The sequence below is a fragment of the Jaculus jaculus genome, chromosome 2 (genome assembly GCF_020740685.1).
Source record: "Jaculus jaculus isolate mJacJac1 chromosome 2, mJacJac1.mat.Y.cur, whole genome shotgun sequence".
Lineage (NCBI taxonomy): Eukaryota > Metazoa > Chordata > Mammalia > Rodentia > Dipodidae > Jaculus > Jaculus jaculus.
In genome coordinates, this window is record NC_059103.1 from 113016637 (window position 1) to 113043881 (window position 27245).

General features: G+C 39.8%; 1 protein-coding gene across 1 annotated transcript in view; it reads right to left on the reverse strand.

The window, feature by feature from the left end:
- The window catches only part of Arhgap24 (Rho GTPase activating protein 24), a 461940-nt gene extending 440609 nt beyond the window's left edge, over window positions 1-21331 (reverse strand). The window contains exon 1 of the mRNA XM_004661586.2: window positions 21195-21331. The gene's annotated coding sequence lies outside the window, so the exon portion shown is untranslated. The remainder of the gene's footprint in view (window positions 1-21194) is intronic.
- Between the last annotated feature and the right edge of the window lie 5914 nt (window positions 21332-27245).

A 27245-nucleotide genomic window follows, 5' to 3' on the forward strand; every position in this document is an offset into this window, starting at 1 on the left:
CCTAGAACTCAGGAGGCAGAGGTAGAAAGATCTATGTGAGCTTGAGGCCACCCTGAGAATACAAAATGAATTCCAGCTCAGCCTGAGCTGGGGTGAGACCCTACCTTGAAAAACAAAAGCAAACAAAAATGGTACTTTTTTTTCCCCTATACTTAACTATAACTGGACTTGGGCTACTCTAGTCTTTTTGTGATTCTCTCTCTCTTCTCTACCCCTTCCCTCTCTACTCTCCTTTTCTCTCTTACCTCTTCTTCCCTTCCATCTCCCCACTCTCAGCACCTGAAACCTCACATAGAATAAAATGAAGTGGTAAAGGACTACATGTACCCTGAGGTGTACAGGTACAGCAGTTACCTTTTCATTGCTGGGACAAAAGATTTTGTTGTTGCTGTTGTTTCAGGTTACAGTTTTGAGGGAAAGTTTCATCATAGCAGGGAAAGCATGGCAAGGCAGCAGGCTGTCATATCTTGTCACATCAGCCTGGAGGAAGCATCAAGAGTGAGCTACAAAGACATCACATCTGCAGAGAAGCAGGAAGGATGCAGCCTGAATGAACTAGCTCTGAAGACCCAGTGGGCTGGATAATGAACTTCAAGGTCTGCTCTCAATGATACACTCTGCCAGCAAGGATCCACCCCACAACTTTCCAAAATTGCCACCAGCTGGGGAGCAGGCATTTAAAACACATGAAACTATGGAAGATATTTTACATTCAGACCACCATAAGGAGTCACATCTTTCAGAAAAAAAAAAAAATAGCCTATCAGGTTCAGTGCTATTTTTGGTTGAGGTCATTTGTTATTTGGGGAATTTCATGAGGGGTATGTATGTGTGTGTGCGTGTGCGTGTGTGTGTGTGTGTTTGGTTTGCATGCATGTGTACATGCATGTCTGTACATGTGGACATATGTGCCATATGAGAAAGCCAGAACTGGGTATCAGTGTTGTCCTTAATTGCTTTCCACATTAGGGCTGGAGAGATGGCTTAGTGATTAAGGCACTTGCCGGTGAAACCTAAGGACCCTTGTTCAACTCTCCAAATCCCATGTGAATCCCAGATGCACAAAGGTGAGGCAGGCACAAGGTCACACATGCCCACTAGGGGTTGCAAGTGTCTGCAGTTTGACTGCACTGGCTAAAGCTCTGGTTTGCCAATTCTCTCGCTCTTTCAAATAATAAATAAACAAACAAGTAAATAAATAAATTTCTTTCCACTATATCCCCTGAGGCAGGGTCTCTCACACTGAACCCAGAATTCAACAATTACTTGCCTCTGCATCCAGGGCACTAGGGTTACCAGTAGCTGCCGTATCTGCCCATGGTTTCTGGAATCTGAACTCTGGGCCTCACTCCTGAGCAAGTGCTCTATCCACTGGAGCACCTGCCCAGGCCCTTGTGAGTTTTAACTTCTTTTCAGTTACAGAAATGTGAAAAAGAGTGGTTTCTGATATTCTATTTTCTATGTGACAAACTTCAGTCAGTGCTAAAGATACTAAGCCAGTAGGAATTAGATAATATTGTATCCTTACTTGCCATAAAACAAATACTTTCCCAAGCTGAAGTTAGAGCTCAGTGGTAAAGCTCTTGCCTAGCATGCATGGAGCTCTAGGTCTAATCCCAAGTTTTGCAAAAAGAAAAGAAAAAAGGAAAAAGAAAACAGACAAAGAGGAAAGAGCATCTTTTGACCTCACCCATAACTGAGATGAGACATGTAGCACAACCCCATTGTGAAGTAAGCATCACTTGACCCTCTCTTAACTGAGCACAGACAGTTTGATACTCATGTGTCTAGTAATCTAGAAAGTGGAGGAATGGTGATGACATCCAAGTAAGACTGGATCTACAAGGAACAACCCAATAACATCTTGCGTTGCTTCCTACTACTAGGCATCTTCTAAGCATGGTCCACTTGTCTTCCCATCCAAACTCTAATTGCATAAAAGATTTTTTAAGTACTCTTAATTTCCAGAAGGAGAAGCTGAGACTAAGAGACATTAAGAATTACAATGGTCATGGTCAGTATTATAATGTAAATAATCTACTCAGAGCCTGTTGTACTGTGAAAAATTTTACCAATTTTACCATATATCTCCCCAAAGAGGAAAGTGAAGTTAAAATGAACAAAATTTTACTGCATGTGCAATGTCACAGTGCCATGTTCTCAAAGAGTACCAGCAAAGAAACATCTTGCCAATGGCATTGAAGTTGTGTTGAAGTTCTAAGGGTCTGAAACATAAGAAGAAGAGACTGAATATTATGTACTAACAGTAACCAGTAAATGGCTTACTGTTTTGGACAGCTGTTGTTTTGTTTGGGGTGTTTTTGTTTGGCTGCCATTGTGTTTTATTTGTTTTGGTTTCTAACAAATGGCTTCAGCCATAGAATGACAAGATATTATGAGAGAACTTGTCTCTTGAAATGGACTTGCTGGGGAAAAAAATAATCATATGTTAGTAATATCATGAGTACAAATGAGCATAGAAACTGACACAACTTCCACTTAACAACATAAGGCTGGTTTAGTCCTCACTCTACTCTTCAAGGGAAAGAACCAGGGAGCATGAAGTAGGGAAAGTTGGGCAAGACTCAGAACAATGACAGTGAGTTAAAACTAAGCTTGAGAAAGCATCACTAACTATTGTGGCTATAATAGTTCTAACCAAGTAATTGCAAAAGCTGTCTGAAAATCAGTGAAACTTTTCCAGTAGTATGATATGCATTTTCCATGGTGTTTAATATTTTCTGAATAGTAGTCAGTATTCTTGCTCAAATTCCACCACAGCTTGAAAACACTTGACAAATAGATGCCTTTGTTCTCATGTTGCTAAAAATGATGTATCAAAACCAGGCTATTAACAATACAGCCTTGGGTGTGAATGACTTAGGTAAGTGTGCAAATGTATGTGTCAAGATAGTGGTGCCATAGTTTTCTTTGTAGGCCTAAGTGTAGAACTTTCCATAAGAATAATCTTTGGTGGTAAAGTATTTTCGCTCAAGTTTTTAAACTAAAGAAAAAATATAAACGTAAAAGTAAAATATTTTAACTCTAGGATTTAAAAGCAAATATTATGTTTCAGCTAGTAAATATCCAGCTAGTAATATCCAGATCTTGCTTTCTAAATACTTGGTAAAAGATATCTGTGCTTCGACAATTAGATTGGAAGGAGGCGCCTGTATCATCTCAGAATGCCAGAAAATGAGAAATGTTAAAAAAAAAAAAAAATGATGGTAACATAGGAAAGGATAGAGAGCCAACCCAAAAAGGTTGTCAGTGGTCATATGTAGACAGTTGGAGCTATAACATTATAATAGTTGTATCTAAATAAATAAATTACCAAAGGCTGTCAGATGTAAAACAGATGATAAATAAAAGTTACAAACAAGAATAATAAATGGAAAATAATATTTGCCAAAACGCAAAAATAACAAATGACTCAGGCAAGAATAAAGAATGAGCAAAAAATCTCTGATTCTCCTAAGTATAATGAAAAAGTTAATTTTTCCAGTCTCGCATCACCTCGTCATATGACTCTTCCTTAGTACAAAGGAAATGAGCAACTTCATAGAAAAACCTGGCATAGCTCAATTGAAGGCCCGAAATTAACATCACTAGTAATTAGACAAACACTGACATCATACACTTCCTGACAGTATGCACTTGAGAAGTGACACTCTGGTTAATAATAATAATGCAATAACCTAAATTTAATCATGAGAAAACCAATGTGAGACGTATGTTTCAAAATGACGACTCCCATTCTTCAAGGACTTAGATTCTAAGGAGAAACAATGGGGCCATCTGACTGCAGAAAATCTACAGCATTATAACTATGCATAATGTAGGATTTTTACTTGTAACTTGGTGCAGAATGATGTAATTTTAATAGCAACTATAAGTCAGTTAGTAGTGTTATATAAAAGTAAATTAACTGGCTTCAATAAGTTTAAAGGGATTTAACATAACATTTATAAATCTTGTATGGGAATATCTTTGCAAATTTTTATGTCCCAAATTATTTCAGAATAAAAAGTTTAAAATATACAACATGAATTCTAAATGCACTATGATATAATAACTGACCTTTATGTCACAAAATGCTTTCAGTTATTTATTCTGTTTGATCATTATCTAAAGTTTTACATTTTTCTTTTTGTTTGTGTTGTTCACAGACAGGTCTTAATCTAGCCAAGGCTGACCTGGAACTCACTCTGTAGTCCAGAATGGCCTTAAAGGCATAGAAATCCTCCTACCTCAGGTTCACAACTGCTAAAATTAAAGGCCTGTGTCACCAGACCTGGTAAATTATATTCAATTTTAAGGGACTCGCCACTGTTAGTGAATGTCAGAGCAGACTTCTCCAGTAACAGAACTTTCTCAATGTACATCTCCTGCAGAATCTCTGCTCATCCACCCATCAAGAGCTTTATGAAGCTATGAAGGGAAAAGAAGATTTAATAATGGTTGTTCAACAGGTTATTCAAGCAGTTTTGGGTAATTACAAGGGAACTACTCCACAGTTTTGAAGGTCCCAAAAGGAATAAAAGTAATGACCATTTAAGGACCATATACTGGTAATGTACAAGAAAAAGAGATAAAGAACATGACAATCAATAACAGAAAGGACCATGGGAAGGGGGAAAAAAATTAAGAAAAAGTGTTACAGGAAACTAATGTTATAAAAAAAGTATAAAATTGTATGTAGTTTCATTATATAAGTATAATCATATAAATAATATGTAATACTAGAAAACTGTTATTTGTATAAAAAGTGAAAGTAAAAAAAGGGAAATGTAGTTTGGAGAAAGGACAGAAAGAAGACATTAAATTTAGTAGGAAAGGCCTCTTTTGAATTAGAACAGCAAACAAGCTGCTCACAGCTGTCACCTACTCAACAACTCCACCTTCATTAGCATTCAGAACATGGGGCAGCTGAGCCTTGTGGGGAATGTGAGGTTAACTCCACCACATCCACCCACAGGCAGTGAAGAGCTTCACTGGACAAAGACCTGAGTCTTTGGCCAGAAGTACTCTGGCCAGGTCCTCTTTAGCCCAGGAAACAAGCATAGATTCAGGACCAAAGTCTCCTTGGGAAGCATGAACTCTAGACAACTCCATTCCTCTTTCAGGATTCTGCTGAGTGTCAAGGCCCCTTCAGCTTCCTTTCCCCATGGCTCTGTGAAGGTGAACAGCTCCAAGAGTTACACTGATGTCTAGATGGCATCTGCTCAGAGCCTATCTGATTCATAATAAGAAGCCCAGCTAGCACCACATACCAGCAAAGGATACTAGTTTCCTCCTTTTCTTTTGGAAATCATAATTTGTGAAATTGCTATTTAAAGTCAGACAATAACTAGCAGAGGAAATGAGAATTTTTTTTTTCTGCTCAGGGTTTACTCTGAATAGAATAATTATCCCATTCTCCATCAACTTCCTAAAAAACAACTATCTTTTAAAAACCATTTTGGAAAAGTTATCAATTTATATTTTGTTTAAGAAAGCATTACTTTTATAAGATAATGCCCGACAGTTAATACTATGCCTGATTCAGTCAAAACCTCCAGGAGAATGATGAAAGATAAATGGCTAACCCAAACTGCCAAGTTTTGTTCTAATTCTTATAAATACCAGTCACAGGGCTGGGGAGATGGCTCAGCAGTTAAGGCACTCACCTGCAGAGTCTAATAACCTGGTATTATTTCCCAGTACACACATAAAGCTAGATATACAAGGTGGCACATGCATGTGGAGTGTCCTGGTGTGCCCATTCATAGTTTCTCTCACATAATCAAATAAATAAATTTTTAAAAATGCCACTCACAGGTAAAATGCAGTAAATCTCACTTGCATAATAGAAATAGTTAAACTAAACAAATCTATTAATGAAAGGTGAATTAGTGTTCACAGAAAGGAGCATTGACATTGAATTAAACACATACAAATTTTAAAATTCTAGAATCCTAAAATTGTTTTGAAAGGTCTATGGGGAAAAACTGTTAATTGGATTATGCAATTATTGAAACTTTTATGATAGACAGGCAAGCTTTGTTTAGTTAGTGGTGGAGGAGACAACGTTTTCAAATAAATTCTTAGGTACTAGATATTAGGTATTTACCAGCAAAAAAGAAGACCACTGGAGCATTATTCCTGTAGGAATGAGAGTCACCCTCATTACAAACTGCCCCAAAGGAGCAAACATTTATAATCAGTCTGATTATTTCCTACAATCTTTACTCATCAAAAAAAAAAAAAACAAAAACTGGGTTTTCTTCCTTTCCCCTCGTTACAATCAAAGGTGGCACCACAATAAGGATTAAGTAATTTCACTATATTCCTCCCTAACAAGAGTCACACATTAATTACTCCCCTGCTTCTTTCTCCAGCTCTCCTCCATTATTGCCCCTCCACAGGAATAATGATCTTTGCATATCAGTCACATTTTCTGAATTATTTTTATCCTTCAGCTCTATGAATGCAGTTCACAGATTTTGCCGCACATTAATTGGCTGGTATTTCCACAGAATCGTTTAATTGATTTTATTTCACCTAATGGCTGTTTTTAAGAGATTAAGAAAATCTTTGTTATGTCAACTTAGCAGAAAACAACAGTAAGAAATATGCCACTACCATGACAGCTACACATTTGGTTAGAGGGTTATGACTAAATACAAAAGGACCAACCACTAAAAGTTCCCAATATCTTATTCTTTCTTGAAAATCCCAGAGACATAAGCCCAAATGAGACACCATTGAGCCGTGCATGAACAAGTCTCTAGGAAGTCTAAGCACTAATTCTCTCTCTCTTTCTCTTTTCTCTTTCTCTTTCTCTATCTGAAGAAATCACTGCTCAACTTTGTGGCCAGCAGGACCCAGCACACAGGCACAAAAACTCACCTTGCTTTGATGAAATCAGTCTCACACAGCTGAGCCATGGGCTGCCAGGCCAACTGGATCTGTTTGTCCTGCCCTATTTCAGACAGGCGTCCCTTTTGAGTCCTCAAGCTCTGGTCCCAAGCTCAAGTCAGGGAAGCTAAGGATACTCCCTGGAATGTTCCTCAGATTAAACAGCCGAGGAAGGGACTGCAAACAGATAATAAAGCACCACTGCACAGAGAGGTTTCCCTGTTCCTCCACAGTCACCAGGAGCTTAATTTTCTTCCAGCTTCCATTCTCCCACAACCTCTGGTGATATTTGACTGGCTGAGGCAGGGCTTGCAGGATTTTTTTTTTCCTTGTGTGTTTTTTCCTTAAATCTCACATGTGTAAACATCAGGCGTATTTATTTTTAGACTTCATTTTCCAGAATATGAGAAGTATAAAAACCGAGAGAACAATGTACAGTTATTGTGGAGTCTAAAGTTTTAATTAAATGTAGATCTATAGTGCATTGAGAATAATCTATTTATATTAAATATATCGGACATAATTAACATGTTACAAGGAATATTGAAGAAACTACCTCAAAAATATATCTCAAACCAGAAAATATTTTCTGTTGCATCTTAATATCAATAGAGTATATTTTCAGTTGCTTTTTAGAGTTAATCTAAGCTTGATAAAATAGCCTTTTATTATATTGACGGAATTTAATAATACTCTCATGTTTTAGGCATGAAATAATTTTGTGCACATTTCTATATGAATTTTAAAAATAAAGATACCAGGTAAAGATTTACTAGGTCTTTCTAAAAATTATATATCCCAGCCACAAATATGTAAGGTCATTAAAATTATTTTAAAAGTCCACAGCTTTAGAAACATAAGACAGGGCCTAGATTAATTTATTTTTATTTAATTTATTATTTATTTAAGGGGGGCAGATAGAGAAAGAGAGAGAATGGGCACACCAGGGCCTCTAGCCATTGCAAACAAACTCCAGATGCATGCACCATCTTGTCCATCTGGCTTACGTGGGTACTGGGGAATCAAACCTGGATCCTTAGGGTTCTCAGGCAAGTGTCTTAAACACTAATGCATCTCTACAGCCCAAGGCTCAGTTTATTGACTAAATGTTTGTAAATCATATATTTTCCCTTTTAAATCTATTCCATGCTTAGGAATACAATACTTGTATGAATTCTGTATAACTTTTATGAATTGGGAATGAAATTTATCCCTCCTACTGAATAATATATGTAAAGTGTATACTCAAACTCGTATGTGGTCGGACAATATTTGCAGAGGTAACCTTACCTGTTATGGCAAAAAAAATAAAATGCCTGCCATCCCAGTAGACGGAGCAAATTGAAGTTCATCCCGTGTCAGGACGCTCGGCTTTGGCTTCCATGTTAACGGGAACTTGGAACGTGAGAGCTAGCGGCACAGCCGTCTACTGGTCTCCGCTACTCAAGGGGCTGAGGCAACACTGGCACAATTTCAAGTTCTATCTGGGCTACAGAGTAAACTAAAGGCTAACCTGGGCAATTTAGTGAGAGTTATCTCAAAACAAAAGTTTCAAATAGATATGGACATATAGCTCAGTGGTAAAGCACTTGTCTAGCATGTGAGTGAGGCCTTGGTTGAATCCTCAAGATTGCAAAAAACTAAAAAAAAAAAAAGAATTAACTAGCATTGGTACATTCAGTTAAAAAGTACAATTATGCAGAATAATTCAGTTTGTACTTTATATTAAACAATAGTAGAGTTAATCAAAATGTCCAAACTAAGGTTTAATTCAGCAAACACATAAGGGTCAATAATACATATATATATATAAATATTGTAGACATCAAGCGTTTTTCAAGCAAAAACATCCGCACGCTAGCAGCCATTGAGCCAGTTGTCCTACGAAAAAGCACCACAGCACCGTCTTCCCAGCCTAAGACTTCCTATTTTCTGTTCTGTTATTTAATCATGTTCCCTTCAAGAAATGTGTAGGAAACAGAGGTTGCCTTTCCTCCCGTCCTGCAGAAGCCTCTATCAAGACTCAGGTTCACCAAAAATGGGGAAGCAGAAGTTCTCTTCATTCCTGGAAAATATCACGTTGGTGTGGATTTTCTTTGCTGAGCCCACCCACACAATCACTTTTGCATCTACAGTGTGTGAGGACTGAACAAAAGCAGTCATTCAAAAATAAAAATACTCACACCTTCCATTCAGGAAAAAGGAGGGTGGGCACATGAGAAAGATTTTTTTTTTTAATGACCTTGTAATTTAGGTGACTCCAAAGCCAAGTTCACCACAAATCTACATAGGTTCTTGACAAGGCCCTGGCTGAGCTACCTTCCTTCTGAATGGAGGCTATCCTTAGCCTGCCTGACCCAGACTGCTTAAGGCCATACAAGTTCAAAAGGAGGCCAGGGGAGGGACAGAAAGTACTCATATTGCTCTGTGTGATACAGAGCCACCAAGCGTGTGGTATTCCTTACTGTAGCAAGGAGAATATATGCATTTTATGTTTTAATCATAGCATCTATTTGTCTAGTTATACTGGGTGGAAATTTCTGTAAGCTGTTCTTTAAAAATATGGCTTTCTCTAAGAAGATATAAATAAATCATATGGAAACCTATTTTTTAGGACAATGGAACACTCAGGAGCTGTAGATGTTTACTAGAAAATTTTCAGTGCCAGGGATGGGATACCTTCCAGTGAGTTATTGGCCAGGGAGGTCCCTGATGTCCCTAAAACATTACAGACCATTGCTGAAGTCCTTGGTTTCCCACCAGGAATAGATGGTAAGACTCTATTGCTGAAGACTCCCCATACTTGGACTGCAAGGTCACTGAGAAATCCTGCTGGAGCTGAGCTGATAACCTCCTCCATGTAGACCAGCTGACCAAAAGCTGGAAGAAGCCATTATGCATGCAGTTCAGTGAGAGAGAGAGAAATCACCAGTGAATATACTCAACAGTGGACACTGCAAGCCTTATATTTTGCCAGCCAGGCCAAATGAGTCAATGGTTGCAATAGTGGCACTTCTGTCATGGTGGAAACCAACTGCCCTCTAATTGAACTAGAGGCTCACTCCATAGGAGGGAATACATCCTGATAATGAAAACCTACAATAGGGGTAGTCATGAGTCCTAGGGGTGTAACGTCTGCTTCTGTCTAGCTAAATGTATACACTATGTTCATCAAACTGCCCAATAAGCACTTGTCTTAATGTTCATGCCTATATTTAATGCTACTCTCATTTTTGGAAGATAACCTTCTCTTTTCAGATGGCAGTGACCTTGGAATGACTCATAAGGCATCATGGTGCTGGGAAGAAGTGTCAGGGAGTGCTGTGCACTGCAATATCTCTATCACACCTTCCAAGGCTCAGGGTCTATTGCAGAAGAGGTGGCGGAAAGAATGTAAGGGCCAAAGGAAGGGTAGGACTCCTTACAACGTGCTCCTCCAGACACAAAATAGCCTGGACATCCATGACCTCACAGTGCCTGACACTGCCTATGCAACACCATCATAATGGGAGGAAAAGATCATGACATCAAAATAAATGATTGAGAAGTGGGGGTGGGGGGCGGAATATGATGGAGAATGGAGTTTCAAAGGGAAAAGTGAGGGGAGGGAGGTCATTACCACGGGATATTGTTTACAGTCATGGAAGTTGTTAATAAAAAATAATAAATAAGTAAAATTGGCTTTCATTGGTAAACCAGTTACTTCTCAATGGAACTATTCCTAGCAGGCCTTCAAGTTATATTTGCTCACTGGACTCACAGAGCCAAGATTTCTACTGCTCTTCTTACTCTGTGGTCAATATATAGTGCAGAGAACTGCAGGCTGTTCTCCTCCATGCATCATAACCACCAGTTGTCACCCAAGAATAGATATTGTTTGCATTTGTGTTGTGCAAATTAAATATGTGACTTCAGCTCCAACTGCTCAGATGAAATTTTCAGTGAAAACTCAGAACCTGGCCAGGGTTTCAATGAAAATGTTCTTGGCCTTGTGGAAGGAATATATTTTGCAATGAGTCATCATCTCTTTCTCTCTCTCTCTCTCTCTCTCACACACACACACACACACTACTAGTGTGGTATTCCTGAGCCGTGGCTATGAAGGGCCAGTAGCTTGCACAATCCCTGTGATGAGCAGGTCACCCACAGGCACTTCCTAGCCCTCTGTACAAGTGGCATTGCCATCCCTCCAGAACCACAGCTGAAACAAGAAGTCAGTTAGAGAAAGGCCTCAGTAAACTTTATCAGGTAATACACACATTTTTCCATATCATTACTCTCCTACAAAAATACATAGCCACATTTCAGAGCCCAGTCAAATGCATACACATAAGCACTTTTTTTTAATATTTATGTTTATTTATTTATTTGGGAAAGAGAGAGAAAGAGGCAGAGAGAGAGAAAGAGAGATTGAATGGGCACATCAGGGCATCTAGCCAGTGTAAATGAACTCCAGACACATGTGCTACCTTGAGGATCTGGCTTACGTGGGTCCTGGGGAATTGAAACTGGGACCTTTGGCTTTTCAGGCAAGCACCTTAACTGCTAAACCACCTTTCCAGCCCCCACAGGGGCACTTTTTTTTTTTTTAATCAAAACTGCTTTTAAAGAAATGCACCTTCATTTGACCACAGATGTTTTTGGTAGTAGAAGAACCTTAGACAGTTGTTACTCCAGCTTTTTATTTTACTGATAGAGACTAATGCAAAAAAAAAAAAAAAAAAAAAAAAAAAGACCAAGAGATGTACCTGAACTCACAGATGCTAATGAACTCTACCAGCTAGAGTTATCATCCACATCCTCTTTGCTCCTTCACTGGGCCCTTCTTCCTCACCCAGGAGCACAACATGCAAAATAAGGAAGATTTCTTGAAACAACTATCAAGCACCTATTTAAATATAAAATTTGAACTCCAGTGAGCCAGAAAGTAGACTTTCTTATCCTCTAAATATATTAATCCTGGCACTCTAGCCTGCAAACATACTTTACATGGCAGTAGGAACCAACTTTTAGTGAAGTTAGTAAAACAATGCTGTTTTCTCTTTGAAGTAGCTACACAGTCAGTGTGGATCTTCAACACACTTGAATTTCTTTAATATTTTATTTATTTATGAGAGAGAAAGAGACAAATACAGAGAGAGAAAAAAATTCTGAGTAAAATATCTGTATCACCTCCAAAATATTTGTTTAACCAGAATCATTATCATATTATCTATATGGTCAAAACACTGTCTCCATGCACTTTACAAAATAAATATTTCAACTAATAAAATATTGAACATAGTTTGGAATTTTATAGCTGTGTCAGCAACTGGGCTCTTACCATTAAAATGTTTCAAATTGAGTATGGCTTATAGATCCAAGGCCCAGATAGGTCCACATAAAGAATACTAAGGGTGGATTTTGCACTTCTGGAGGAAAAGAACAGAATCTCACTACTCAGTGTCCCTCCACACACAAACTAATTGACTTCTATGGGACTTAACCACCTGTACAGACAGGAGGAAGCAGAGAAAAATAGGGAGAAAGAATGGCACAAAGAAGTCACACAACACAGAACAGCAGTCCACAGAGAATTTAAGACCATGAATCAATGTACTATCAGCATGTGTTTTACACAGACAAGATGTATCCTCATTGAGTTTCGTCATGATTTCCCAGTGCTACTTCTGAATTATAAGGGTCAGATGTTAGTGTGGATCAGGATCACTTGACAGCCTTGTTAAATGAAGGTGCTGGCCCCATGTAGGGCTCAGTAATTGACATTTTTCTGGTGGAACACTGAGGATCTTGGCATCAGATTGGAGACATCTATCATAAAAGGTTCTTTTGAATACATTTTTTCATTATTATCAAGAATGAGAAATATATCCGTTTTTCATTTATAACAGTATCTAAAATACACACAACTGAAATTAAAATCTGTGAAATACGTTTAACATTTTTATTTTCTATATAATGAAACCTGCTTTATTTTCTGTTCAGTTTCATAGTATCTTATTCTATTCCTTTCATTCAAAAAGTAGTTCTGGTCATGAATCACTAATAATCATGCATAGTCAATGTCAAATCAAGTCTTATAGTTTGAAAAATATTGTGTAGGACTATATCACTGAATTTAAAAATAATGACTGCTGACTTATGTTGATATTTACCAGGTGTCAGACATCCTTCCCTTCCCATTACCATACATTTTTCACCTTGTAAAATAAAGACATGTAGTAATAATATGAAGAAGGTATTAATAAGTATCCACATTTACAAAGAAGTAACTATCTCTTGCCCAAGGTCAAGGGTCTTGAGCAGATCACAACCAGGCTGTGTAGGTCTAACTACAGAGTGTAACAGAAACTGTTGCTTCTTTGGGGTGAGATATTTTACTTCAAGTCTCAGAACTACAACATAATGACTGTGTGATTTTTGGTAAGTTACTGAACACGTCTGCATTCTGGTTTTCTCCTCTCGAAGAGAGATAGAATAAGGCCTACCTGTGTGCTTTCAGTATTAAGGGAGACAACTCAGGACAAGTACTGGGCACATAACAGAGCTATCTTAGATAGTGACTAAATTCTTAAGTGCCGCATTATATATTCCTTTTTTTTTCCTTTTCATTTCACTTTTTATCCACCCTTTAACACATTCTCTTCTGCTCTATCTCAGCCCTCTCTAGTCCTACATGGGGAACCAACTGCCTCCTTTTCATCCCGCCATCCCTCATTGTTCTCAGGTTGCTCATGGGGCTGGGTATCATGCCTTGGGCTTAATTGATGGGTATAGATATCAGAACTTCATGAAACAGACCGTCCTATTTACCTTTCCTGAGAAAATAACATCTTGTCAGGTAAATTGCTATGTATTTAACAAGTTGTTTACATGGTGGGTGAAGCCTCTGTTCTTAGAGAATTTTAATAGGACCCAACTCAGGGGTACACATTCCAGGTGACAAGAATGATGCCAGACAGATCAGATAAAGAACTCTACTCCATTTCAGTGAGTCTCTTTTGGAAACTGGGATCTGTATAATTATGGGAAGCTCACTAAACACTGAGATTATGATTCTAAGATTCACCAGTGTAAAGCACTGAAAAGAAAGGGATATAGTGAAACTGTCATGGCTTTGAGTTTGTACAGATATGGTTTGGAGTCTTAAGGCTGTACTGCTAACTAAATACATGAGTGTAGGTAACATTCTTTCACACTCTGAACTTAAATATTACCACACAATAGAAATGCACTGGAATTAGATGTAATATAAATTAATGTTAGAATTACTAGTTCTAATTACTTCTATGAATAGAAATAATGTATGTAAAAACATTCTATGGAGTGCTTGATACCTGCTAGGTGCTTAATTCCTTAGAGTGATTATCATTATTTGAATCTGTGAAACCCAAAGACAAAGATTCAAGACAGCATGAGATTTTATTACCCTTTTGGTAAATTTAAAGTAATTACATTGTTTTCAGAACTTGACATTCAGGAAGTCGCTTTAATCATAATCAGGTAAGACTTTTTATCTTTCATTTCTCAAAGATGTCCCCAAGGGAATTGTTTAATTCATTTGTGATAAATATACTGAAAAAAAATTACATTTGGCATTAAATATCTACTTTCCAAGTCTTTTAGATCTGGTTTTCCTACTGTATGTTAAAGAAATGTAAGATTTGGTGACAAGGGCATATTCTTTAACATGGACTATAGAAACCATAACTAAAATGTTTCAAGGAACCATATTTAGTGATCTGAAAAAATATTGGCTATAAAATAGTAAAGCCACATAATAGAAAATCATAAATATTTTATTAAATTTCCAAAGAATTATAAATACAGATAAAGTAATTTAACTTATTTCCACAATGTAAAGTTAGCTTAATTAAAGTTAGCTTAGTTACTGGTGAGTAATTAAGAATAAATTAGAGTAGTAATAAAAGCATTTAAACCATGTCTTAAGAAAACCTTTGGGGCTAGTAGTTAAACCACTTGCCTGTGAAGGCTGTGGATCTAGGCTCAATTGCCTAGTACCCATGTAAGCCAGATGTACAAGAGGGCACATGCATCTGGAGTTTGTTCACAGTGGCTGGAGGCCCTGGCATGCCCATTCTCCCCCACCCCCTGTCTCTCAGCTCTCAAATAAATAAATAAAATACTTTTTATAAAAATGAAACCTTCACACAGGTTAAACTGAACATCAAATTCAGTTCTAATCTCCATGGATGATAAGATGAGATCTCTGATTTCTTTGTCACTATTATTTTAACAAAAGAAACACTACTTATTCATAAAAGGCACACGTTCTTCACTCCTAAGAATAAAGAAAAGGATAAATTTATGGTGAAAATCATTACTTAAAGACTATTATGGGGCTGGAGAGATGGCTTAGTGGTTAACATTCTTGCCTGTGAAGCCTAAGGACTAAGGTTTTATTCCCCAGTACTCATATAAACCAGATGCACAAGGTGGTGTATGTGTCTGGAGGTCATTTTCAGTGACTAGAGGCCCTGACCTGCCTAGTCTCTCTCATTCTCTCTCTCTCTCTCTTTCTGTCTCTCTCTGCCACTCTCTCTCTCTGCCTCTCTCATAAATAAAAAAAATACATAAATAAAATTGTTTTAAAAAATATTACACTACATAACATGAAGTGGCAAGATTCCCATGCCTTTTATATTGGCTTTTCATTTAAAGGAGAAAATATCATCTTAAAGAATAATGTGATAAAGGTAAGTTAACAAGCAGTTTACTGTGAATACAATGTGCAGTGTGAATATCTAATTGATACTTTGATACAGACAGAGAACATGGAAATTTTAGACAAATAAATAGTTACACTATGAACACCTAAATACTACTGCTTTTCTTTTCAGGACTCCCAGTGATGCTAAAACAGTAACCTTAGGCCTTGGGCTAGCACCAATAACAAGTATTATGAAGGCTTGACTGTGATATTGTCTATATGCTAAATAGAAGGCAGGCAAACAACGAAAGTAATGTTGCTCTGAAAATAAAAGTAATCCATTTGTGTTTTAGATCAAGAAGAGGGAGAGTTCCTCTCTCCTAGGCAGCAGAAATAACTGTGGGCAAATACAAAGGTTTTCAAGAAGAAACCCTGGATGCACTTCAGTGCCCAAATGAGATGAGAAGAAAACCAATATAACAAAGAATTGGTAACACGAACGGAAGTGTCTCTAAATTTTCTCCTCTCTCCGTATTCTCCTTTAATTAGGTTTGACTTCCCTCCAGCACTAGCACTCAAGATAATTATTAAATAGCCAAAATTAGTATTTCAATTTTGTTTGATTAATTAAGACTATTGCCCATTCCATGAGGAATGGCTCCAGACTTAACTTCATTATTAGTCTACAATGCTAAAACCAGGACCTCCCACTGGGATTTCATAGATCACAGATTTTATAGTATAATATAAAAATGCAATTGTGTAAAATGTGTATCTTGGGGCTAGGGAGATGGCTCAGTGGAGAAACTGCTAACTGTGCAAATATGAGCACCTGAGTTTGATCCTCAGATAAAATCCACGTAAAATGCAAGGATGGTGGCATACTGTAATCCCAGCACAAGGGTAGAGACTGCCAGATTCTTAGATCTCTAAGTTCAGTGAGAGCTCCTGCTTGAAAGAATATGGTAGAGAGTAACTAAGGAGGACACCCAAGTCTCCACACTTTACATGCATACACACTCACACATGCACAATCACACTAACGCATGTGCCCATACATGCAAATATATATGCATACATATCACCCACATACAATATAAAATAGAATATATATCAACTGAAATTATTTTTATTAACTCAAGCACATTTGTAATTTTCTTTCTTTTTTTTTTTTTTTGTTTTGTTTTGTTTTGTTTTTCGAGGTAGGGTCTCACTCTAGCCCAGGCTGACCTGGAATTCACTATGTGGTCTCAGGGTGGCCTCAAACTCACAGCGATCCTCCTACCTCTGCCTCCCGAGTGCTGGGATTAAAGGCGTGCTCCACCACGCCTGGCACATTTGTAATTTTCAAAAAACAGATGACGTCAGGATGGAGAGATGGCTTAGTGGTTAAGTCGCTTGCCTGAGAAGCCTAAGTACCTAGGTTTGACTTCCCAGAACCCACATAAGCTAGAGACACACACGCGTCTGGAGTTTGTAGTGGCTAAAGGACCTGGCATGCCTATTCTTTCTCTCTTTCTCTCTCTCTCTCTGCCTCTCTCTCTCTCTCTCCCTCTCCCTGTCTCCATCTCTGTCTCTTTCCCTTATAATAAACACATAAAATAAATTATTTCAAAATAATTCTTGTTTTGCTTTTACATTTGAATTGTAAAAACATGATATTTCATCTATTATAAGGATTAAATAGGCACATGTAAGCTAGTCTAGAAAGTAAATTATATTTTATAACATTGTTGTGTAGAAAAAGAAAATTCAAAGTATAAGTAGCCATTTTTAAATAGACTGTTTGGATTCAACTATCCACATCATTAGTTTATTCAGTCATGAGTTTGCTTGATTATGTATTAGGAAACGCTATCTACTATGTTTGGGACACTGGATTGAACACTTCAATCCCGGTTACTAACCCTCCCAGCAACATATCCAATGAGGAACACACGGTGGTTGGGAGTAGGATTTCTTAAGCTACAATTGTGAACACTCCACTGCATAGTAAACCATATATAGAATAGTGGTCTTATAAATTACAATACAGCTTAGGCTATATGTTCTAGTTTATTTAAGTATTCTCTATGATATACTCATAATAATGAGATCACTTATGAGGCATTCCTCAGAACCTATTTCCATCATTTAAGTGCTATGTGACTGAAATTATTTAAAGCAGTAGACAAGATGGAATCATTAATTCTTCATATGTGAAACTTGGTAAGCTTCCCCAAAGGTAATGTCATTTGAAATTGACCACCAATGATTAGAGAGGACTATATAGCTAAGGAGACATTCCAATTTCAAAAGAATAAATCCACGAACAAGATAGCAGAAATGTGTGGCGAGGAGCCTTTATACAGGAAAAGGAGGCTGAAAACAAAAAGCCTCTAGACAGTATGGTAGAGAGCTAGAAACTGGGGCCTCAAGTCTTGGACCTTGTACGTCCAGCTACTGGGAAGGTAGAGGCAATAGAATCAGAAGTTCAAGACCAGCCTGGACAACTTAGAAAGCCTATTTCAAAATAAAAAATAAATCAAAAGCTACCAATAGGTTTAATCTCCAGCAACATATACACAAATGTTCAGAGTTTATATTGTAAGGGACTGGGATTCAGTCTAGGTTTCAGAACAAATGACATACACTTTAGATCTGTAGTCTATAAACATTCATGGTAGCATAGTTACAGCGGGTCACATGATGCTTAGAAAGGCCCATGTCCACAGTAACATCTGAAAACCAAATATTCTCGGCCTCCTCATTGCAATAGTTCTTCCAAATGTGCTTTTACTTAGCTGCCGAAACCTGCAGAACCTCGCAAAATTTCAGTTCACAGAGCAGAGACAGACGGGTTACCATCTCCAGACTCCATGAGGCTCAGCTCTTCCCTTGACAGCCTTCACCTCATGGTTAAGCTGATCATTTACAGCTCTGTTTTCATATCACTTTCTCCATCTGGGAGAAATCTTGGTCCTTTAAGCCATGGCGTAAAGAGTGAACGGGCATCTTTCCATTGAAAATCTCTCTTGCATTTTTTTCCTCAGTACAATGTGATCAGCATAGAATAATCTTGAAGGTCTGGACATCACCACCCTCCTCTACACCCACACATGAACATCAGTGTGGAGGTCCCTTCCTCTTGGGCTACATGTGGACACTTCACTCGCCTTCCCCAGCATTTTCAGACAAAACATTCATCTTTGCTAAAAATCCCAAAATCAGAAAGAGGGGATTGAAGTAGCATACATTTCATTCATGGGAAATTCACTTTTCACCATTTGTCAGAAAATTCTAGAGGAAAACTATCCCAACTAAGGAATAGGGAGTTACAGCTCCGCCTATATTCAGAGCGGGAAGTGAGTGCAGGGCCAGAACTTCACACCAGCACTGCCTACTTTCAGCCCTGGGAAGCCAACCCAGATGCTCAGAACAGAAAGCAAACACTCCCTTTAGTGGGCCAGTAGGTCACGCTGTTGGTAAATAGCCCTTCAACTTTGGCAAGGAGAGCAAAGCAATCAAACTAAAAGGACTCAGCTACTCATCACCACCTGCTGCCCATTCCTCACCCTTCACCCAAGGCAGTCCAGGATCCCACAAGAAATGAAGCCACCATCCATGCAGCTCTCAGTGCTTTGACCATGACCACCCTGCCCAAAAGCTGAACGAATTTCACTGGGGAGTTCAGCCAAAAACCCTTCTACAATAGAATCTATGAACTTGTCTGGAAACATATGTGGCTATTTATCTTAGAGTGATTTTTTTTTTTTCCTCAAGAACTTCGTTTTATCTCACTGTTAGGCTGATGTTTAGAAAATAGTTCAGGCTCACAGGATATAAAACCCAAAATATTATTATTTGAAACACACATGCACACACACACACACACACACACACACACACGCACATCTAAAACCCAAACAAGTTAAAAGAAGTAATAAAATTAAGTAGAGCAGTGTAGTTGAGCTCAGGAACAGTCTACTTCTGTGACAGACATCACAGATCTTCCTTCCTAGGATCAGACTAGCTGTTTATTCCTCCCACGTACCTGCAGCTACATTCTAGATGTGAAAGATCTATTTTATCCATATTGCCACTTAAAGATTTTTTTCACCAAGAATACACACACCTCTTCTGTCAGGGGTGCCTCACTCCTGATTCATGGGTTTCAAGAGAAAACATATGTTTATTTTGCTGGACATTGTCACAAGATGTCATGTGTTACAAAATTCACACTCAAGTACTACACAATTGAGTTACAAAATAAAAACCTCATTATCTTCTAAGTAAGTTGGCAGTTTTGTGTTAGGCCACATTCATAGCTATCGTGGGTCACCATGAGGTCCATGGGTCGAGGTTAGACACCCTTCCTAGAGTTTTTCATTGCTCAATTCTCCACCAGTCGAGATGAAAGCCCTGAGGACTCAGCAATGGCTCTGGAGAGAACAGGTATATTGATTTGCTACCCTGCAGGTCAGCCATTCGGCGATGAAAAGGAAAGCTCTATTATTGAGTTTTCTTGGGAGCTGAAATGTCCCTAGAAAAAAGGAAGCATTCAGGAATTTAAAGAGGGGGATGAGAATTTAACAAGCTTAAAGGCAGCTTTATGCTTGTTTCCTAGCTTTTCATAATATAATTCTGCCTGTCTTGTTTAATGATTCCCAGTTCACTGGTAGCATCTCTTCTCCCTGTAAGAGCTGCGTTTGTATCAGGGAACAGATTGTGCTGAATCTGTCTGTCCATCTTGTCAGTAGTTGGGTAAAGCTCATAAACACGACTGCAAATATCTTCGTATTGTGATTCATTTGTTTTGTTTAGTAGGCCTGGCAATGGATATTGTCTTACTTACAGATGATTAAATCCTTTAAACCTTTCTGATCAAATACTGAGCAGGATTTAATTAGTTCCTGTTTTGAAAACTGGGGTGATATAATAGGGTCTTGGAAGGTTTAGAAAGAATATAATCTGTGATGGATATAATAAGAAGCAGAAACTGCTTGCAGATGATATTTAAGTCAAAGGGACTGATATAAATGTAGACTAGTAGGGAGCTTGGACTCTGGTTGATACTGAAAACCTAGTACCTCTAAGAATTCAGAGTAGCATAATCACTCTTCTATTTGAGGACTTTCTCAAGAAATGCAATCTAAAGGTTTTTAGTTTGTTTTTTTAATGAGAATACTTGTTAAGAGTGGACTGACAGCCCTCAAAATAGGACTTTAAACAAAATGCGAGTTATCCAGGAAACTCCAGAGACACCAGGGAAAACAGAACCCGTAGAAAGAAGGGCAGGGTGAGCAGTGAGGGGATCGGGGTGCTGAACTGAATTGCAGAGTTTTTATTAATTCTATCTATTTTGCAAGCCCTGAAACATAATGCCAGCTTGCTGTTTCCCGGGTCGCGCGAGCGCGCGCACACACACGCACGCGCGCGCGAACACACACACACACACACACACACACACACACACACACACACACAGCAACACATGCACATTCTCCCCCTCCCTCCCTCCCTCCCTACCCCCCCTCTTTCTCTCTTTCTCAGGGTGCGCTCTCCCCGCGGCTCCTCTGGCAATGGCCCTGGGCGTCCCGCCGCGTCTCGTCCTCCTCCGAGACTCTCCCGAGATGTCACCTACCCTGCTGGGCGCGCGGGAAGGTGGCCGCTCCGATGGCCAGGCTCCTGGGTTAAGCCAAAGGGACAGGAAAGCCACTGGGGGTGTGTCCTTTACTTCCCAAAGCCAGGGGACGCGCCGAGCCCCATCCGCCCGCGTCCCCGCTCGCTGGTTTCGGGGTGGCAGAGCAGCCGCTGCGGTGGGAAGTTGGGGGATCCCCCGCCGCCGCCGGGCCTCGTCCTGGCTGCTCGGGTCGCAGCCGCAACCGTGACAGCTCCGCGGGCGCACAGCCCCGCCCCGGCCTCCGCGGGCTCTCACCCCGGAGCCCCGCGGGGTCGCCACCGGCACTTGAGAAATCCTAGCAGTTGCGCAAAGAAGAGTCCAGAAGTTAGACCGAGTGACTGTGTGCGAATGTGTAAATACACAGTTCAGGAGGCTGGGACAACTGAGGGGGCCAGCCCGCAGACGCAGCCGGGTTTCGGGTTTCACTTGGCAGCTGCAGCTTCTGAAGCCCAGACCCGAGCCCAGCGCCCAGTGTGGTGGGTGTGTTGGGGGGGGGGGGCGGCGGCCGGAGCCCCGCCCTCCCTGCACCTAGCTCACCTAGGGGAATCTCGGGGATCCTGGCATCTCCCTGCCTGCGTCCCCCTGCAGCTGGCAGCATGCATTTCAGTTTAAGTGCAACACGGACACATGATAGTCACAGATCTGGGGGTGGGGGGTGAGAAGCATAGGGAATGCAGGTTTCCTGTCCCCCCAGGGGTGCTGAATTTCTGAACCTCTGGTTTGACTTGTTTCCAACTCAGTCACAGTAAAATCTTATCTCTGGGATACGAAGAATCCTTATTCCTAGACATGCATATTATGTAGCTTCCTCTAGTTAGGTCCTTACAGATTCTTAACTCTCATGAACTTCCTTATGGTTTTAAAGTTCTTGGTTTCACACCCTCAGAAAGAGGGCCCAATAGTAAGCATTCCCTGATGTTCCTACAGGAACATCATAAATTAATTAATTAATTTAATTAAATTAAATTTCAGGTGCGGGATGCAGAGATGGCTTAGCAGTCTTTAAGGTGTTTGGCTGCAGTGCCAAAGGACCCAGGTTTGATTACCCAGGACCCCGTAAGCCAGATGCACAAGGGGGCACATGCATCTGGAGTTCATTTGCAGTGGCTGGAGGCCCCTATGTGCCCTGTCTCTCTCTCTCTCTCTCTCTCTCTCTCTCCCTCCCTCTCTCTCTCTCTCTCCCTCTCTCTCTCTCTCTCTCTCTCTCTCTCTCTCTCTCTCTCTCTCTCCCTCTCCCTCTTACTCAGTCAAATAAATAAATAAAACTAAAGTTAAAAAAAAATCAGTTCCTACAATTCTGGTTATTTGGCATGCCCAGGCAAATTCTTACAAAAGCTTTGTAAATAAAGGTCTATGTTTTCTAATTATTTAGAATTGGTCACCATATTTCCCTGAGACACAAAGTATCACGCTGGAAGAGATGGTTTAGCCAGTAAGGTGCTTGCCTACAAAGCCAAAGGACACAGGATTGGTACCCCAGAACCCATGTAAGCCACATACACGAATTGGCGCATGACTCTGGAGTTCATTTGCAGTAGCTAGAGGCCCTGGTGAGCCCATTCTCTCCCTCACACTCCCTACAAAATTAATAAATTAAAGTTAAATTTTAAAATATTTCTTTAAAAACTCTATGACAATAGTATCACCACGGGGAACTCCCTGGTGCATGCCCACTCATGATGAGAGACATCCAAAGTTAAACTGAGTGGACACCAGATGGAATTTCCCCTTTGTCCACTTCAGGCTCCATGGGAAAATGAATCCTGTCCATCCTAGGACAGCTCCTACTAGAAAGGTGATTTTTCTGGCAGAAGTCTTGCCTCTGTGATGAATCAAGGTAAGTCTTCCCTGACATTTCTTTCTGAAAATGTGTATGGAATGCCCAACCAGAAGCCATGTAGACTTTTTTTTTTTTTTTTTTTTAACTGGGGGGAAGATGACCTTCATCAACTCACAAGACCGTTTGTGTTCTAATGTCACACTGGCAAGTGACAGCCAATGGGCGTCTTTAGATGAAAGCTGGGAAACAATGAAATCAACCAAAAAGAAATCTGCACACACTTGATGCCCTCAAAAAGCCCCCAGGAAGCCAAGTGTCAGTAGGTAAGATTCAAGACTGTGACATTTAAAAAAAGACAAGGAAGCTATTATGCCAGTAATTTATGCCAGGATATAAAAATATTACTACAGCAATTTGGACTCAAGGTGATACAAACGAGCTCAGAGTGGTGACTGAGTAGACCTCAGACTGAAAAATTAAGACAGCTCATCCCTATGCTCAGGGCCCTATCCTCCCCCCCAGCTCCCACCTTCCAGCCCCCTCCCCCACACACACCTCTGGCCCTGCCTCCACCCTCTCCTTTGACACCATCCCATTGATTAGTGTGATGTATGGCATCTATCAATTAGAAAATACACAGAGAGCTGTCATGAAGATAGGGCAGTCGGGTTTGGGGAGAAGAAATAGCTATTAATATAGGCCCATCTTTCTTTGCAAAAAGAGAAGGTCTTATGTTCCCTTCCTTGAAACTTTTTAGGATTTAGCAAAGATCTGTGACAAGAGAATGCAACCTCTTGTTCAAAGGACTGGTCAGTCCTCGCGTGGGTTAAAGGAGAGGATAAGGTTGGGGAGCAGCGGCTGGAAGTCTGATTCTCAGCAGAGGAGCCTGGGCCACTTACACCGAACCAGGAAGGACGTCTGTTCTTCACCTCCTGGCATCTGTGCTGAGAGTGTGTTCAAGGAGTCATCTGAAGTGAAGTTTTTAAGTCAACCTTAATTCTGAGTTAGAGTCACACTATGAACAAATTTGACAAAACCAAAACTCAAGTCAAAGGAGCAGGCTAACTTTGTAGGATCCTCAGTTCCAGAGTGGCTTCCCTCTGCCAAAGCTGCTCAGAAAGGAACCAAAGCTGTGAAGGGCAGGTGGAGTGTGTGAGGGGCTCTGGGCGGACTAAGGGGGATGTAGCATGTCCTCTGGAAAAGAGCCCCCCAAAGCCTAGAAATGAGACAGGAGGAGTATGGCACAGAGAAGGCAATGGCTTCACTACACTTGGACAACTTGAATGCCAGCATTGCCATGGTGAAGGGCAGGAAGCCTATCCAAGTACAGAGGTCCTTCTCCCTGGATGCTGTGTGTCAGGCCCCTCTTCATTTGCAGTTTAGTAAAGAGAAACTCAAGCATTTGTACAATCACTTTGTTTCATGCACATGAGTCAAACGTTATCAATAAACAAGTATGGATTGAAAATGTGCATTTTTATCTTATTTGTTTTTTTGAGACTGAGAGAAAGAAGCGGGGGGGGGGGGGGCGGACAATAGAGAGAGTAGGCACTCCAGGGCCTCCAGACAGTGCAATTGAACTCCAGACACATGTGTCACCTTGTGCATATGGTTTATGTGGGAAAGAAACCTAGGTCCTTTGGCTTCACAGGCAAGTGCCTTAACCACTAAGCTATCTCTCAATCCCTGAAAGTGTGTTTTAAAGGGCTGTCCTAATTTAAAAATTGCCATTGTCCAGCAGATTCTATGCCAGATTCTTTGAGTAGCTTAGCATAGAGTTATTCATTGCCTTGTCGTCCAATTGTTCATTAATATCAGATATGGGGCTCTGTAATTATGTTTTCTTTTGGGAAAACATAAATTCCTGAGAGGGCAAAACACCCAGTAACAAAACTGAATAGGCAAAGATTGCCAAAATCCTAACATTTCCTACAGGCTATCACCAACAATGCAGAATGTGTATGGACTCTACAGTGTGCCCAGATCGGGTTTCAGGATTAAGATAGAAGGCCATGCTTTAAAGCATGTCTGTTCCTAAACGTCTGTTGTGTTTTTTTTTTTTCCTTTTATTTCCTGCTGGAAGTTCCTTTCCAACAATGTCCAGCTTTGTCTTAGCTGAGAAGAGTGAAAAGAGATTGAGGGGGGCTGTGCCCACCCACCTCTTAGACACTGGTTCATGTGATTCAGGGAAAGGGGACGGTACTACTACTACTGTGACAAGGGATGGAATCAGAATCAGCCCTATGTCCCTGCAAGAAAGAAAAGATCAGGTAAAGTCAAAAGCACACAGGAACCTCCTGTGAATTCCTGCCTGCTGCATAATTCCACTTCAGACAGACCTGCTATCAGTGAGTGCTTCAAAATCAATCATGTCGCTGTCCATTGAGATCCTGAGAGGGGCACAGCGTCAGCCTTCCTCCTACCCTTATTCAGAGGGGCACAGTATTAGCTGATCTCACCACACCTTATTGAATTGATGAATTTTTTGATGGAGGAACAAGCTATATTCCATCCCATAAGACCAGAATAGATAGTACAAAAAATTAAAAGGTACATTTATTTTCAAAACAGTGTTTGCTGGACTTTTGTCTAATTCCAAAATTAACTCATCCCTTGAAATTTTACAAAATACAGAGAAACATAAAAGAAGGAATTAAAGATTTCTCACAATGACCTCATTTAGACATAAATTGTCTTATCATTTTGTAGGCAGTTCAAACTTCTTCAAAAGAACTTTGTGTATACACTTATCTTGTACAATAGTTTGCATGATATCAGAAACTACAGCAAAGTCCTTTTTGCCTGGATCCATGCTTGATCCTCAGTTTCTAATTAAAATTGTGTCCTTTGATATTTCAAGAGTTTACTTGATTCTGTCAAAGAGCTAATCTCTCCCTTCCAAGATCAGCATATTTTCCTCAGGTGAGTCCCACAAAAATCTTTCCCCTTTATATCTGTGTGTCTCATAAATTCTCATTATTCTAGTTTTTTTTTTGTGCTTGCTAACTCACAAATTTTCTAAGACAATTTATTTATTTATTAGTTTCTCACATCCTCTCTCTTCTGTACTTACCAAAGAGCAAAGGCATACACACACACACACACACACACACACACACACACACACACACACACTTATACACATACACACACTATGAACAATCATAGCACTCATACACACCCATAAAGTAAATCAGTTCTCCACACACATGACTTTTCACTTGTGGATGCAGTTATGAATGTAGAACTAGCAAGATGGACAAGAGAAATGGCGTAGCAGATAAGAGTTTTGCCTCACACACATGAGGGCCTAGGAGGGCCTTGATTCAATCCTTAGCACCCAAGCAAAAAACCTGATATGATCACATACTCCGGTAACCCCAGTCCTGTGGGGTATGGACACTAGGGAATCTCTAGGGATCACTGGTCAGACAATCTGACAGAAACTGGCAGCTCCATGAACAGTGCGCGATTCTATCCCAGAGAAACAAGAGGAGAGTGATAGGAAGATACTTTGCAGCTTTCTCTGGCCTTCACATGCTTATATACATACACACACACATGGGCATATGCCACATACATCACACTACATTCACATGACACCACCGTACTATACACACATTCAGGCCTAACCCCCCCCCCCCAGATATCTAAAACATTTAGCAACCTTTCATTTGAGTACCAGAGCAAGATCAAAACAAAGAGGATTTTAGTTCTTTTTAAAAAATTTTAATATTTTTTATTCATTTATTTATGAGATGAGAGAGAGAGAGAGAAGAAAGAGAGAATTGGTACATCAGGATTTTCAGCCACTTAAAATGAACTCCAGACACATGTGCCACCATGTGCATCTGGCTTATATGGGTTCTGGGGAATCAAACCTGAGTCCCCAGGCTTTACAGGCAAACGCCTTAACCAGTAAGCCATCTCTCCAGTACAGATGATCTTACTTCTAATGAACATATATGCCACTTGTATTGGTCAAACAGATTCTCACATTGGAATTGCCTCAGTAAGTTCTGTAGAAACCTAAATACTTCCTTGGAAACAATATCATTCTTCTATGAAGAATTGTTGTTGTTGTTTTTTTATAATCTACCTACAGTACATATGTCTACTGCCTTAAAGTAAGCAGATAGAAATTTATCAAGTCCTTTACATTCATAATTCATGTGTTACATAGATTATAAGCCTTATTTGTCCAGGCACTCCTCACTCATCCCATTTCCATT